The sequence below is a fragment of the Oryctolagus cuniculus genome, chromosome 6 (assembly GCF_964237555.1).
Source record: "Oryctolagus cuniculus chromosome 6, mOryCun1.1, whole genome shotgun sequence".
NCBI classification, from domain to species: Eukaryota; Metazoa; Chordata; class Mammalia; order Lagomorpha; family Leporidae; genus Oryctolagus; species Oryctolagus cuniculus.
The window spans coordinates 61,880,039-61,894,624 of record NC_091437.1 but is presented as its reverse complement, the minus strand read 5'-3'; the positions used below and the strand labels follow the sequence as shown (position 1 = coordinate 61,894,624).

Below are 14,586 nucleotides of genomic sequence, written 5' to 3'. Positions count from 1 at the left end.
TAAGGGCTGGTGGGGGGACAGCGACTGATGTATCTTGGGGGTGGGGGGTGTGCTGGAGGTGCTGCTGTCCTAGCCCACTGAGCCAGGCATTCAAACCTCCATGCAATGATCCGCTCTGCAAAGGGGCAGACCTGGACCCCCCCTTGCCCCCGCCCCACCCAGCAAAGCTGCACGATTTGCAGGTATCACAGCCCCTCCAGTAGGTCTCCTTTCTGTGGAGCACACTCTTTTTTTTCCTGCCTTATTTTTTGTTTCTCTATTTCTTCACTGTCTCTCCCCATTGCTATATGAGCTCCATGAGGGTCAGGAGTGAGAAGGCACCGTCTTGCTCCCTGACAGGCGCTTAACTGGGGATGGATGGAGACTCACTGGATTGGCTGAATGCATACTGACTCAGATAATGGCATAGGAGAGCTCTGGGTAGAAGCGAAACAGAGCGGTCACCCCGTGTTCAGGAATCCCTTCTACAGTGTCCTGGAGAGGCAGCCACCAGCTCTCCTTGCATACCTCCATTGCTGGGGGACTCACTCTCTTACAAAGCACTTACCCATCAGCCACAGCCATTTAACCACAGTTACAGAGACCTGCACACTCTTTCTTTAGGAGGCTGTGGCCACTGCAAACTAATACACGCGTGGAAATATCCCACAAAATAGGATTCGTGCAGACACGTGTCACCAGCTGCCACTCCCCTCCACTGGCATGCTGCGACCTTTGTGCGAGGCCAGCTGGGCATTTATCAAGGGGAATTTGGCAGTTTGCTTTCTGCATTTCAGATCTGGGACTCCATGTGTGTGTGTGTGTATGTGTGTGTGTGGTTTTTGAAAAGTGCTGAGCCCTGCAGAACAAGTGTTAAGTCCCTTTATCCCGGCAGTCCCCTACAGCTCCATGTCCTCCGCTGCCTGCTCTTCTCCATCCTAAACAGCCTTCCGGTCCTCCACGTGGTCTCATCACCACCATCATCATTGCTGACACTTTCATCAGCACCGTGCTAATTGCCATCACTGTCGCCTCCCCTGCTACCCGATGAACTGGACACCCAGCTGCCCACACCGAAGCCGTCTCTTCCTTCCTCTCTCTCCTCCTCGCCCCGCACTTGAACGATTTGCTCTTTCAGCAAGGTACAACTTGATTTTTTTCACGGGCATGTTCACTGCTGGGCTGGGTCACCTCAGCGAGAACAGCGCTGGGGCAGGCACTTGGCACAGTGCCTGATTTGAGTCCCCGCTGGCTCCACTGTCCAATCTAGCTTCCTGCTAATGCACACCCTGGGAGGCAGCAGGTGATGGCTTATGGATTTGGATCCCTGCCCCCTCCACAGGAGACCCAGATTTGAGTTCTGGACTCCTGGCTTCAGCCTGGCTCAGCTCGGGCTGCTGCAGACATTTGGGGAGTGAATCTGAGGGTGGGAGATCTCTGTCTTTCTGTCTTTCTGAGTCTGTTTCTCTGCCTTTCAATTAAATAAATAAATAAATACACAATAGCAAACAGCTGAGCTGGCTGGCATCATTTAGACCTGCTGGGTGCCTCTGAGACCCTCTCTGTCCTCCTCCACTGTCTCAGGCTGTTTTAGCCTGCCCATCACCTGCATGTGAGCTTTGTGGGAGAGCTCTGGAGAGCCATCAGGGCAGTCACCAGCGCCCACTCTGCCAACAGGGCACATAGAGGCCAAAGATCTCAGCTGGTGTCACACAGCCGGTCAGAGTCACGAAGAGCCTAGCCCTCTCAGCTTTCAGTTCCTGAGATTTTCTCTGTCTCTCTCTCTCTCTCTGTCTCTCTCTCCCTTGCCTCCTGTATTTCCAAAACCCCATGCATGAGCTTTGACAAACATAATACCAGTCCCAGACTATTTTTTTAAATGTATTTTTCTTTCAAGTGGATGAATCTATTGCCCAAGGAACTGTGTGATCATCACAACAGCCGCCGGGATTCTGTTCCTTCAAACCGGCTCCTGAAACATCACGGACCTCACACAAAGACGATTGCGTGTGGCTCCCCGCTGACCCTCTCCTGGTTACAAGGGGAGCTGGCCTGCGCCGGGCTGGTGCTACCCAGGGGTTTACACTGGCTCGTGCTTTCTCTTGGCCACAAAGAAGAAGGCAAGGAAGAGAACTGGAAGAGGTGTGTTGCCACGGCCTGATTGCATGCCTACCGGAAGCCGTTGTCATGGACCACCCCAATCCATCTCAGGACCCCCCTGGCTGCCCGCCCCCACCTGGAGGGAGTTCTTCACTCATCCCTGGGCCAACCTGGGTCTGTGCACTTCTTGGCAGCCGTCAGACCTCTCGGAGACTGTCCCTCCAGGGCTGTCACATCCAGCGAGCACACAGCACTGAGGACACAGACAGCCACCGCAAAGGATGGCGGGGTTGGGCGCATCGTGGCTTCACGGTAAATGGCCCACACCATCCCACTGCTACTCTATAGATTCCTCTTGGGCAAACCAGCTCTCCTGTGTCAGAGGTCACCAGGTTTTGGGAGAGGCAGTGGATACGCCAGGCAAACCCAGGTTGTAACAGCCTGAGTGCCGGGGGTGCCAGATGTGCTGTGTTTGGGTTAGGAGGCAGAGGACACAGGGCGGAGGGCAGCTGGGAGGTGCTGGGCTGTTTCCAGAGCTGGAAGCCCGCCCTGGGAATAGGTGTGGCCACGCCCTCCCAGCAGAGGATGGCACAGACGCAGGCCGTGTAGACGGGGGAGGAGCTGTCTCCCGAGTGTCCTGCTTGCACATCCCTCTTCTCAGGCGGCCGCCCACACAACCCCTGGTGGCCTTTCTGGTAGGAATTTTCAACTTCTCTGCCTCCTGCTCATGATCTTCTGACCACAGGAGCCCTATCAGTTCCCCAAAACATCACTCCAGCCCCAACTAGATCTCGCAACAGTGGGCAGCCTTGGTTAAACGTCCTTGTCACTCCTATACTTCCGGCACAGCACCTACTGTACCAGTCCTTAACACCCCCCGAGCCACTCTGTTGCCCCCCGCACCCCACAGGAGAGGGCACTTTCCACGGGGCAGGGATCCTCTGTGTGCCCAACGTGGCATGTAGGGGAGGCATTGACAAGCATTGCTACACCCCCAGGTCTACACAGGGCTTGGCAAGGGGCTTCCTGAGCCAGCCCACATGGCTGTCCACCGGCCAGAGGTTTTGGCTGTCCCCACGTGGTAGATCTTTGGCCACGGGTGGAGGTGAGGACTAAGCAGCGATCTGAATGGTGCAGATCCTCAAATGGTCCCCAGTGGGCTCAAGGGTCTTGGGGTCCTGCCTCAGGCAGATGATTGGTTTGCAGCCTGAATGTTTCTATGCTCTCCAGCACACTGATGACCCAAGGAGAAAGTGAGAGAGAGGAAGACAGAGAGACCGAGAGAGGAGGGGCGTGAGGTCTCTCTGGGTCATCTACTAGTAGCATGGAGGACTGGAAACAACCCAGTGGCCACTGAGGATGCTGTAACGCTTGTCCAGCATTCCAGATCCATGGCCAAGCTGCCTCTCCTAGATTGCCTCCTCAGATGGGGAAGTCACTCCCTTTCAATAACATACATGGCAAAGACACAAGAAGTAGCCATCGACTGAATTCATCCTGTTAAAGAGTGTTGTTGTTGGTTCCAAGAATGTATACGCTTTTTGTTTAAAAAGTGCCAACACTGAATGACTGGGGGATTTCATGGAAAACTCTAGATTTCCAGTTACAAAGGGTCCCAGATTGAGAACGGTCCAACCTGGTGTTTTGACTCTACAATGCGAAAGCTGTACACAGTCAGACATTCTGCTTTTCACTGTCAGTCCAGTAGTTATACATGAGCTATTCAACGCTGCATGATGAAACAGAGCTTGACTGAGAGGCCTTTGCCCAACTGCAGGCTGGGGTAACTGTTCTGAACGCGTGTAAGGGAGGCCAGGCTAAGCTATGATGTTCAGCAGGTTCTGTGTAGTCAAATGCATCTTCAACTTGGGAGATCTTCAACTTAAGATGGGTTTATTGGGATGTGACGCCACTGTAAGTCGAGGAGCACATGCTGTTCTAGAAGGGTCCTGCTCCAGGGCTGGCCCTATGGTGCAGTAGGTTAACGCCCCAGCCTGAAGCACCACCATCCCATATGGGCACCGGTTCGAGACCTGGCTGCTCCACTTCTGATCCAGCTCTCTGCTGTGGCCTGGGAAATCAGTAGAAGATGGCCCAAGTCATTAGGCCCCTGCACATGCGTGGGAGACCCAGAGGAAGCTCCTGGCTCCTGACTTCAGATCAGCGCAGCTCCAGTCGTAGCGGCCATCTGGGGAGTGAACCATCAGATGGAAGACCTCTCTCTCTTTCTCTGCCTCTCCTCTCTCTGTGTAACTCTGACTTTCAAATAAATAAATAAATAAATCTTAAAAGGGTCCTGTTCCACATCTCACCTGCCGCCTTCACACTGGGGCTCAGTGCTAGGAGCCCCTCTCTGCACAGGCATGGACCCACTAGGAAACAACAGTGGGCAGTGCTGTGCTCTGCCCGGCCTCTGAAGCATCAGAGTTTGTCAGCTTGAGGGAGCTGCTCAGGAGGCTAATAAGAGTCAGGAACCTTAGGGAAGCACTGTCAGGGCTGGTGGTGTGGGGCAGCAGGCTGAGCTGCCGCTTGGGATGCTGGGTCTGTGTCCTGGCTGCTCTGCTTCCAGCCCAGTGTCCTGCCAATGCACCTGCAAAGGCAGTGGAAGATGGTCCCCAGTACTGGGGCTCCCGCCACTCATGGGGGAGACCAAGATGGAGCTGTGGACTCCTGGCTGTGGCCTGGCCCAGCCCTGGCTGTTGTGGCCATTTGGTGAGTGAACCAGTGAATGAAAGATCTCTCTTGCTCTCACTCTCACTCTCACTCTTTCAAATAAAGAAATCAACAAGTCTTTAAAAAAAAGAAGAAGGAGAAAAGCAATGCGAAGTTACAGAAACACCTAATCGCCAAGGTTCTGCTCAGTCTGTGAACAGAAAAGACAAAATCCTTTTAGTGCAGCATTCATGCTCTCTGGAAGCTTGAAAAGGGTCCTTCCAGGGATGGGGCATCCAAACACGACCTGGACCTTGTGTGCATCCTGATCTGAGCACAGGCTCAGGAAAAGTCGTTGTATGCTTATCCGTTATAAATCAACACTGAACTCTTCCTGGCACAGTGCATGATGCCCCAGGCTCACTTTAAAGTCCTCATCTGGACAAACAAAAATACAGGTGGTGGTGGGAAATGGATGAAAGATCATTGGGAAAAAGTTGAACGCTTGAGACTGGCCAGCAAAAGGGAACGGAAGCTTTCCTTGCATGCTTTTCCCTGCTGCTGAGGATCCTTTGAACATCAATAACAGAGCGGCTTAACAAGACTGGGACTCCCCCGCAAGAGTCTGCACGAACCCCTCTGCACCAGCAGTATCCCACTTCTCCCCACAATTCAGCCCCAGGATGAGCGCTGGCCTCAACCTCCCTTCTGCTCCCGGGAAATCCCGCCTCCCCGGCTTCTCCCAGCGCCCTTCTGAGTTTGGACAACTCTGCCCATGTCCTTGCTGCCTCCCCCTTTAGCTGCTTTGAATGCCTTTCACCTTCACTCTGCTGCAGCGAGCAAACAATTTCAACCTTGTCAGCCCTCAGAACCACTCTCTGGAATTCTTTCCACTGGCCAGCGCTTGTCCTTCCACAACCAGCTTGTCCCTCACCGCGACTCTCATCTCAGCCTGCAGTTTGGATAAGAGATTTTGCTTCCAGCCCCAATGCCCCCTCCTGCATGGTGGGGAACAAGAATCCCACCCTCACAAGGTGTTGAGAAGAATATGGGGGTTAAAAACAGGGCACTTCTGAAGCCAACCAGGGGGGTCACATTCTGTCCCTGCACCTGCTGCTCTTGGTGGCTGAGCAGTGGCTTGATGCCTTTCCACACTAGATCCCTCAATAACAAAAGTCCCCCAGCAGATTATCTGACTGCTGTGAGTGAAGCCCCAGAACTTACTGCTGAGTCCATACTCAGTGAGCGTAAACACCGCACATTCTTGATGCATGCGCACTCAGGGCAAATTACCTTTTATTTTTTAATGAAGAGTTATTTATTCATTTGAAAGGCAGAGTTATAGAGAAAGAGGGAGGGAGGGAGGGAGAGTGGGAGAGAGAGAAAGAGAGAGACAGAGAGAGAGAGAGAGAGAGAGAGAATCTTCTATCCACTGATTCACTACCTGGATGGCCATAGTGGCTGGATTAGGCAAGGCTGAAGCCAGGAGCCAAGAGCTTCTTCTGGGCCTCCCACATTGGTGGCAGGGGCCCAAGCATTTGGGCCATCTGCTGCTGCTTTCTCAGGTGTGTTAGCAGGGAGCTGGATTGGAAGTGGAGCAGCTGGGACATGAACTGGCCTCCATATGGGATACCAGTGTCAAAGGCAATGGCTTTACCAGCTACACCACAATGCCGGCCCCACAACTGGTCCTTCCATGTTCAAAACTAGCAGAGTCATTGAGTAGATTGTGTCACAGGAATTAGAATAGCTGTTACTATCACAGTTTGGAAACTATGAGGTAATAACAGGGGAAATGCTTATATGTAGGTCAAAGAAACAGCAGGATTCAAATTGTATGCAGAGAATGACTGTTAACTGTGAGTTCCTCCCCTGTTACCTACAGGGCAAAAACAACAGCTAAAATCTTCCCAGAAAGGAAGAATACTGTGGTTCTCTTTGGCTACTGGTACTGGTTACCGTCGTCTTTGCATATTTCATTATTCAAAATGTTCTACATTGAGAGTTAATTCTGTCTTTTAAAGATTTATTTATATATCTGAAAGACAAAGTGTCAGAGAGGGAGAGACAGAGTGGCCAGTGGTGGCTTAACCCACTGCACCAAAACACCAGCCCCTCAAAAATTAATTCTATGATGACTAGAAAACAATATGAAAGGAACAGAGCAGTGTGTTTAATATGCTCCTTTTTGTGTCAAAACTAGGAAAGTACATTATACACACACACACACACATACACACACGGAAAATTCAAGAAATACCAAACAGAAAATTCCAGAACTAAATCATTCGTAAGTGTTAAATTGTGCAATGTGTGAGTACATTAAGAACTTCTGCACTGTCCTGTTCTGCCCTACCTGGGCTATGAGTCCTCCTACTGTCCAGCGTTTCCATGCTGTATACATTACCCACCTATCAGCCACTTAGGAGCCTTCTCAGTTATCAGGTCTATATTATAGTATAGTATAATTATATTATATTATATTATATTACATTACATTATATTATATTACAGTATGGTATAGTATAGTATAGGTGTATAGTATAGTATAGTATAGTATAGTATAGTATAGTATAGTATAGGGCTTGTGTTCAAGGAACCCTTTCATAGTAGCCCAAAGCTACCTGGAAGTGCCTCTGGGGCTCCCTCCATTTCACCCCATCACACAAGAAGAGTGAGGCTAGCTTAGTGACACATTTCGAGAAACAGGGAGGGAGGGAGATCCTGCTCATGTAACTACTATTGCAGTCTATTCTCATAATTGCTCTATTTTATCATTAGTTATTGTTAATCTGTTATTGTTCCTAGTTTATAAATTGAACTTTATCATATGTACAGGAAAAGCATTGAATATTTCAGGGTTTGGTACTCTGCAGTTTCCGGCACACTATGGGGGTCTCAGAACCTATCCCCCAAGGATACAGGGTGTGCTACTGCACACTTCTGCTCGTCTTGGTGTGAGGATACACGACCACAAACCAATAAAGTGGCCCTCTCGTGTTGGTTGGCGGGAGAGAGATTGGGCAGGTGGGGACCAGGGTGGCGTGAGGCCTTTCTCTGTGTGCCTTTGTGTCATGTACTTTTGAACCCCGCTGAAAAACTGAATGTAAAAAAAAAAAACACACAGCCATCTGATAAAGCTTCAGAAGGAAGCAGCATTCACCCAAGGGCTCTGTTAAAGGAACAGAATCTGTGCTGGAGTTCAGGGGTGAGTCCCACCAACTGGGGTCTCCCCCGTGGACCTCACTGAACCAGCCAGCGGGCACTGTGATGCAGGGGCTGTGGATGGCAGGGCTTCCAAAGAGCCAACTGAGACCCCAGAACTCACCCCTGCCTGTAGGGACCTTCACCCTGAGACAGACGTGGGCCCTGAGAGCTGATAAGGACTTGGGAGCAGCTGTCCAACCCTGGCCGCGGCTTCCTTGGGGGTGCTGCCTGCTCTGCATCTGCAAGCAAAACTCGGTGGCCTCGCAGCCAGGACCCTCGCTCCTGGCTCCCCAAAGCCAAACATCACTGCCCCGACCCCCAGCAGCCTCTGTTTCCCCTGCCTTCCTCCCAGCATGCTCTCTGTGCTCCACACCCAGTCTCACCCTTGCTCCTTGCACCTCTTGCCCTTCCCCATCTTCATCTCTGGGAATGGGCCACTGTCTCTTGCTACCTCGATTCCCCCACCTCCAGCCACCTAGAAAGCGCCGCACACAAACTCCAGCTGCCTGCAGCCCTGTGCCTCCTGTACGGTCGCAGGGAGCCCAGGAGGCTGCCATCAGCTGTTTCCGTGACATTCACTCCTCAGGTGGCTTTACCTCCCAAGCAGCTTTTGAACCTGTTCCCTTCTCTCCAGCTGCAGCGCTTGGCCTTCAGCCCTGTCCCAGCGAGGAACAAGAGCCAGGGCACCATGATTAGTTTCCTGTTCTCTCTCTCTCTCTCTCTCTCTCTCTCTCTCTCTCTCTCCTCTCTCTCTCTCCAGTCCCACTCTCCTTTGTGCAGAAAGAGCATTTCAGAGAATGCAAACCGATGGCCTCTGTCCTCAGCTCCCAATCTCGCTGCAACTCCCGCAGTCTGCAGGACAAAGCCCAGATGTCTGGGCTTGGCCGGGAGACCGCTCAGGATCTGTGCCCTGCTGCTTCTCTGGCACCTCCTGCTGCTGCCCCAAGACCTCAGGCAAAGCCCAAGTGTTCCCAATGCTCTGAGCACACAGGGCGGTGCTGCAGCTCTGTGTCTCTGCGCATGCTCTTCCACCTGCTGCTCTCCCATTCCCCTGCAAAGCCGACTCTGCGAATTGTACAGGATGCGGGGCCTCCCCACGCAGCTGAGGGGCTGCGCTGTCCCACCGCAGGGGGACACCTTTGTCACTAACTGGAATCCTTCCACAAGGGGTTAGATTTGTCCGTCTCTGTGTCCTCAGACTGGGCACCAAAAGGATCCTGGAAACTGTTTGTTGAATGAATAGCTCTGATCCTCAGAGGGGGTTTGGTGGTTGGAAGATGATTCTACCAGGAAAACTGGGTGATTCTGGAGTGGAAAGTGGCCAAGATGTCCAGTTCTTGGTGCTTCTGCAGGTTGAGTTCGAGCCAAAGCCACCACCAGCTCCTGGAGATGGACCCCAGAGGTTGGTGATAACTGGCCACGTTGCCTGCTCTAATCCGTGACCAATGTGGCTCCAGCCACCCCTCTCTCACTGCAATGGTGCCAGGCCTGCACCCCTCTGGACTCCTTTGGCAGGTGCTACATTTATCCATGTCTGTGTCTTCAGCACACTGCCCCGGACTTAGCACAAACAGGACCTTGGGGAATGTTTGTTGAATGACTGACTAAGCAAATGAAGAGCTCTGACAGAGAAGGGCTGGTGGTTAGAAGAGTATCTTCCCAGAGCAATGCTGGCCTACAGCCTCAATGCACGCCAACGCCCCACTCTGGTTTTCAGATGGAGCAGCTGAGGCCAAGAGAAAGGAAGTGACTTGCCCGGGGCCATACAAGAGTCAAAAGTATCATATCTGGAGCCCAGGTTTTCAACATCTTATCAGGAAAGACAAAAAAACAATCAAAGGAAATGTTGAGATGCATTGGAGCAGGCCTGGTGGGAGGCCTGTGGGAGTGGGAAGAGGGAGGGGGCCTCTCTGAGGCTGACCCAAGCTGGAGCTCCGATGCAAGGGATCCAGGCAGAGGAGATGGTGAGCGCAAGCACTGGAGGCTGCTGAGACCAGTGGGCCACAGCAGGGGAGATGGGGGGGGGGGAGACAAAGTCGGGGTGCCCCATGGGGAGGGGCCTCATTTGCATTTCAGCCTAAGGAAGGAAGTTTAAAAGGGGGATCCTGATGGGAAGACACAGTCCTCCAAAGACACACACAATCACACCACAGGGTTCAAGTTCACAATCACACCACAGGGTTCAAGTTTACTACCCATCACCGGAGGTGCACAGATCAAAACCCTGACGATGCCACTTCACCCTTGCCAGAATGGCGTCGGTGAGGCCGTTGCAGAAGCTGGAGCCCCTGCACGCTGGTTGCTGCGAATATAAAAAATGTGCAACTGCTTGGGGAGAAAATCTGGCAAGTCCTCAAAGAGTGAAACACCGCATTACCATATGACCTACTAATTCTCTCCTAGGTAACTACCCGGGAGAAAGGAAAAGATATGCTTCCCAAAAAAAGCCTGTACACAAACGCTCACAGCAGCGCTATGCCTCATAGCCAGAAAGTGGAAAGAACCCAAGTGCCCAGGGAGGACCTAAGAGATAAGGGAACGGCGGTACCGCATCTCCTATACACGCCGCGTTATCCAGACATCACGAGCTGTGCTTGCGCCTTGCAAACAGTCAGCGAGGGGTCGGAAGATGATCACCAAAGGCTGCATATTGCAGGATCCCGTTTACAGAGAATATCCAGAATAAGACAGTTTGGCCAGCCTCGAGTGGGGAGGTAGGGACAGCTCCTGTCTGCGGGTTTCTTTTGGGGAGGAGGGAAATGCTCTGAAATTAGACAGTGGGGCTGGAGGCACAGCTCTGGGAAGAAACTAAAAACCATGGGTGCATCTGACAGTATCATAGTTCCGTGAAGGTTGATGGTCGGCAAGCAGGGAGGCCGGGCAGCCCATCAGGACTCAAAGTGCCCAACCCATGAGAGGCGCTCGGGAAACACCTGCGGATGCCACCCAAGAGCTGCTCCCTGACCGGGAAAGCCCTTCTCCTCCAATCCAGGCTTTCTCCAGCCTGTGCAGTGGACACGCGGGGACAGGATGATGTTCTGAGGATGGGGAGGCAGGCCGTGCATCGTGGCAGTGCTGCACTAGACCCCACACCCCCTCCACCCCCACCCTGCTGCCTGCGAGCTCCCTGTGAAGGTGGCACTTAGGTGTCTGGGTCCCTAGCATCTGGCACAAACCTTTGCCCATCAACGTCACCATGGAGCCAGTGCTCGCAGAGACTCATTTCTTCTCACAGGGACTCTCTGATGAGTACTTAAACACTGGCTGATCCACTCTGTCGGCTCTCCCGGACTCAGGTGAGGAGCATAGGCTGTGGATTTAGGTGGCCTGGATTTGAAAGCTGTGTGACGTCGGGTGAGAGGCTGAATGTATCCGACTCTAGTCTACCTCTCTGCAAGTGGGGATGCTGGTGGTGCCATCCTCCTCGGGTAGGCACCGGCACATAGGAAGAATGCAACAAATGTCGGATTTTCTTGGCATTAGTAATTTTGCATCATCCTCTAGGGGCCTGCCAGGCCTCAACACAGAGGCAGCACTGCTGTTGATAAGTATGTATGTGGCTGCCTTGATCTGGGTGCTGGCAGGGGGAGGCAGGGGGAGCCAATCCTATTGTCCCCTTCTTCGAGGAGCCCTGGGGAAGGAGCATGCCTACACATCACTGGGTCCCAAGGAGGTCCGGCTTGAATGGAATCTTGAAAGCTGAGTGAGAAGGAGGTTGCTAAGCAAAAAGAAGGCATCACAGGCAGGAGAGATGGCAAGGGCACAGCCTCAGGCGTGCACAGGCACCTGGCTTATGCAGCCCACTGGGTGTAGATGGCTAGATGGACCAGCAGGGGGTGGGGGTGGGGTGTAGCAGCTGGGCAGAACCCACACTGGGGTGGGCCATGAATGCCGGTCCAATGGTTCTGGACACGACTCACTCAGGATTGGGGCGCCTTGGGCTATTTCTAACAGAGGAAGCACGTTCTTCAGACCTATAGTAGCAAACTCACGATGGGACAAAGGGTGTTGCAGAACTGCAGGGGATGAGATAGGAAACAAGACTGAAACATCCAATCTGGTAAACACATAGGGCGCTGTTTCAGAGACAACTCAGTCTCCCAGAGATCTTCTGAGCTGCACACCCATTTGCTGTCTCAGCCAGGGACCCTCCTCTTTGCTCTCCACAAAATCACAGCACTGGAAGCCAGAAAGCTCTGTGTCTGCTAGTTATTAAAGACTACGTTCGACACATACACTATGGAAAAGTCCTCCATAATAAACAGTTAGGAAACCAATCTCCCCTACTCCCACCGCTTGTGGGCAAACCTTGCTCACGTGCCTCGGTCCGCTTCCTTCTAGTCTTTTTTCCTAAGTTCTTGCCACACAACTGGGACTGCGCCATGAATCTGCATGCATTCAAATGCATTCCCTGTTGGTTAAAAACTCCCATTTGCAGTGGGTGCACGGCCGCCCCCATTACCGGCCAACCAGGCGCGCTCCAGCCCTTGGGGACTGGGAAGATCTTGGCCTTTGAAAGGACCTTTGTTCCTTTGGATGGACTCCCCGTCTTTTAAAGCGTTTTTGGCAAAGGAATCCCTCTGGCCCACTGGGACTCCCTTTTCCCCATCATCAGGGATCTCTTTCCCAAGGCTCAGCTAAGTCCTTGGGATTGGAACTTAATGTTGTTTTCCCTTCTTCGAGGCCCTGGTGAACCACAGCTGTCAAGTTTCCCCCACAGAGCTGTGGGCTGGCTGGGTCAGCTCGGCTTGTCATCCGCCCGAGAGTAGAGGGCAGAAAGTGCCCGCCCAAGCACCGGGAGAGCCGGTGGAGGCTGAGATGAATGGAGATGAGCACGATGGGGACAAGGGGATGCAGAAAGGAAAGAAGCTGGCGGGCTGGGGCTTGGGGGGGTGGGTGGGTCAGCCTGGTATCTGCTTCCCGTGTAGCATGGAAGAATGACCTTCTTGCCTCCTGGACCCTGGGGGAATCAGTCATCTGGCAAACGACCCAAACCCACAGGTGCACTCTCCACCCCCACCCACCCACCCAGGGATCACATAGCAGCTCTTCCTGTTACAGGAGGGACCAGCAAGCCAGGCTGACCAGCCCACGCCAGGTGCCCTGTGGCGTGCACCTAACGCTGCCACAGTTTGGGGCCTGGGTGGTGATGTTGGAAGCACTCTGGAGGCTGGCAGACCTAGGTCCAGCCCCAGCATTAGTATTATTTTTTTTTTCAGAGTGGCCACATGGAAACGACTTAGCTCTGTAAGCCTCAGTGTCCTCATCTGTAAATTGGGGTTTAATGGCACCGGGTTCCCAGGACCGTCGTGAGGACTGCAGCCAATATTGTAGACCCAAGGCACGGAGTGCCCGGCTCGCACGGAGCAGGAACGGGAGGGATGCTTCTTTTTCTCGCTGTATTCAATTCACCTGATATCCTAGGGTGAGCGATGTCAAGAAACCCAATCCATCCAATTGCCTTTGATGAACTCCCGGCAGCAGAACTCATTGCTAGTTGGAATTCATAGCTTCCCATTACAAACAGGCTCTGAGAAACTGAACCCAGAGTCTTCCCCCGACCCACACCGTCACCTGAGAAGCAGCCGGGCCTCCGGATGTGTCTGGGCCGAGGGGTGGGGCTCCTGCTCCCTGCTCCCCTGGGCCCCCATCCGGCCTCACCCATTGGCCATCTCTGACCAAGGAGAAGGAGGAGACCTGGCACATGCAAATGAGTTCCCCCGACTCAGGGTTCCGCAGGTGCCCAGAGGGCTACCACAGCCCAGTCACTTTTCCGAGAGCCTCCCACTCCCACGGCGGCCTTGGGGGGGGGGGAGGTTCAAGGTCACCGCACTATTAAGAGGCCACTGCCCCCTCTCACCCCAGGGCCAATCCCTCTCACCACGTCCCGGGGAAGACCCCCTACCCGGCCCGCGTGCCACCTAGTCCCATTCACCGAGAGGGTGAAGGCCGGCGGTCCCCTGCCCGCCACCCCCGGGCTCTCCACCGGCTTGCCTTAGGCACAAAGTCACCCCTTGCCCACGACAAGCACAGCGCCCCGGGGAAATGCCACTTCCCAGGCGCGGGGACGAGCCAGGGACTCTCCAAAGCAAGCTCCACCTACGTGGTCGGAGGGGGCGCAAAGCTAACCCGGCCGCGCAGGCACGACCCCGGAGAAGGAAACTGAGGTTGGCAGCTGGAGGCACCTGCCACAAGGTCAGGCACAGCCAGGGAGGTGGCGGAATCCGGGTTTGAGCCGGGGGTCGGAGCCACGACGGCCGCCGGGGTCCCGGGAGCAGCCGCCCCGGACGGCCCCACCAGCGCCCGCCTCAGTCCCCACCGCGAGCCGAGGCCCCCACAGGGAGGCGGCAACCGCCTTACCTGGTGCTGCGGCCGCGGGCGGGGGCTCCGCGCCGGGCTCGCCTCGGCCCCGCGCCCGCGCCGGCTGCGCTCCGGGCAGGGATGGAGCGGGCGGCGCGCACGGCCCGCGCCCCGCGCCTCGCACCCACTTCCTCGTCTCCGCCCCCGGCTCGCTCCTCCTCGCTCTCCAACACTCCTTCCCTTCCCTCTTCCCTCCCTCCTTTCCTCTGTCCCTAGGTCCCTCCCTCCCTCCCTCCCGCACTCCGCTCCACGCCTCCTTCCCCTCCCCTCTCCCCTCCCCCTCCCTCC

General features: G+C 54.1%; 1 protein-coding gene across 2 annotated transcripts in view; it reads right to left on the bottom strand.

The window, feature by feature from the left end:
- Positions 1–14,466, bottom strand: part of HRH2 (histamine receptor H2) — a 51,846-nt gene extending 37,380 nt beyond the window's left edge. The window contains exon 1 of one of the 2 annotated variants that reach the window (XM_051843632.2): positions 14,299–14,466. The gene's annotated coding sequence lies outside the window, so the exon portion shown is untranslated. The remainder of the gene's footprint in view (positions 1–14,298) is intronic. The other variant, XM_051843631.2, reaches the window with a different exon arrangement.
- Between the last annotated feature and the right edge of the window lie 120 nt (positions 14,467–14,586).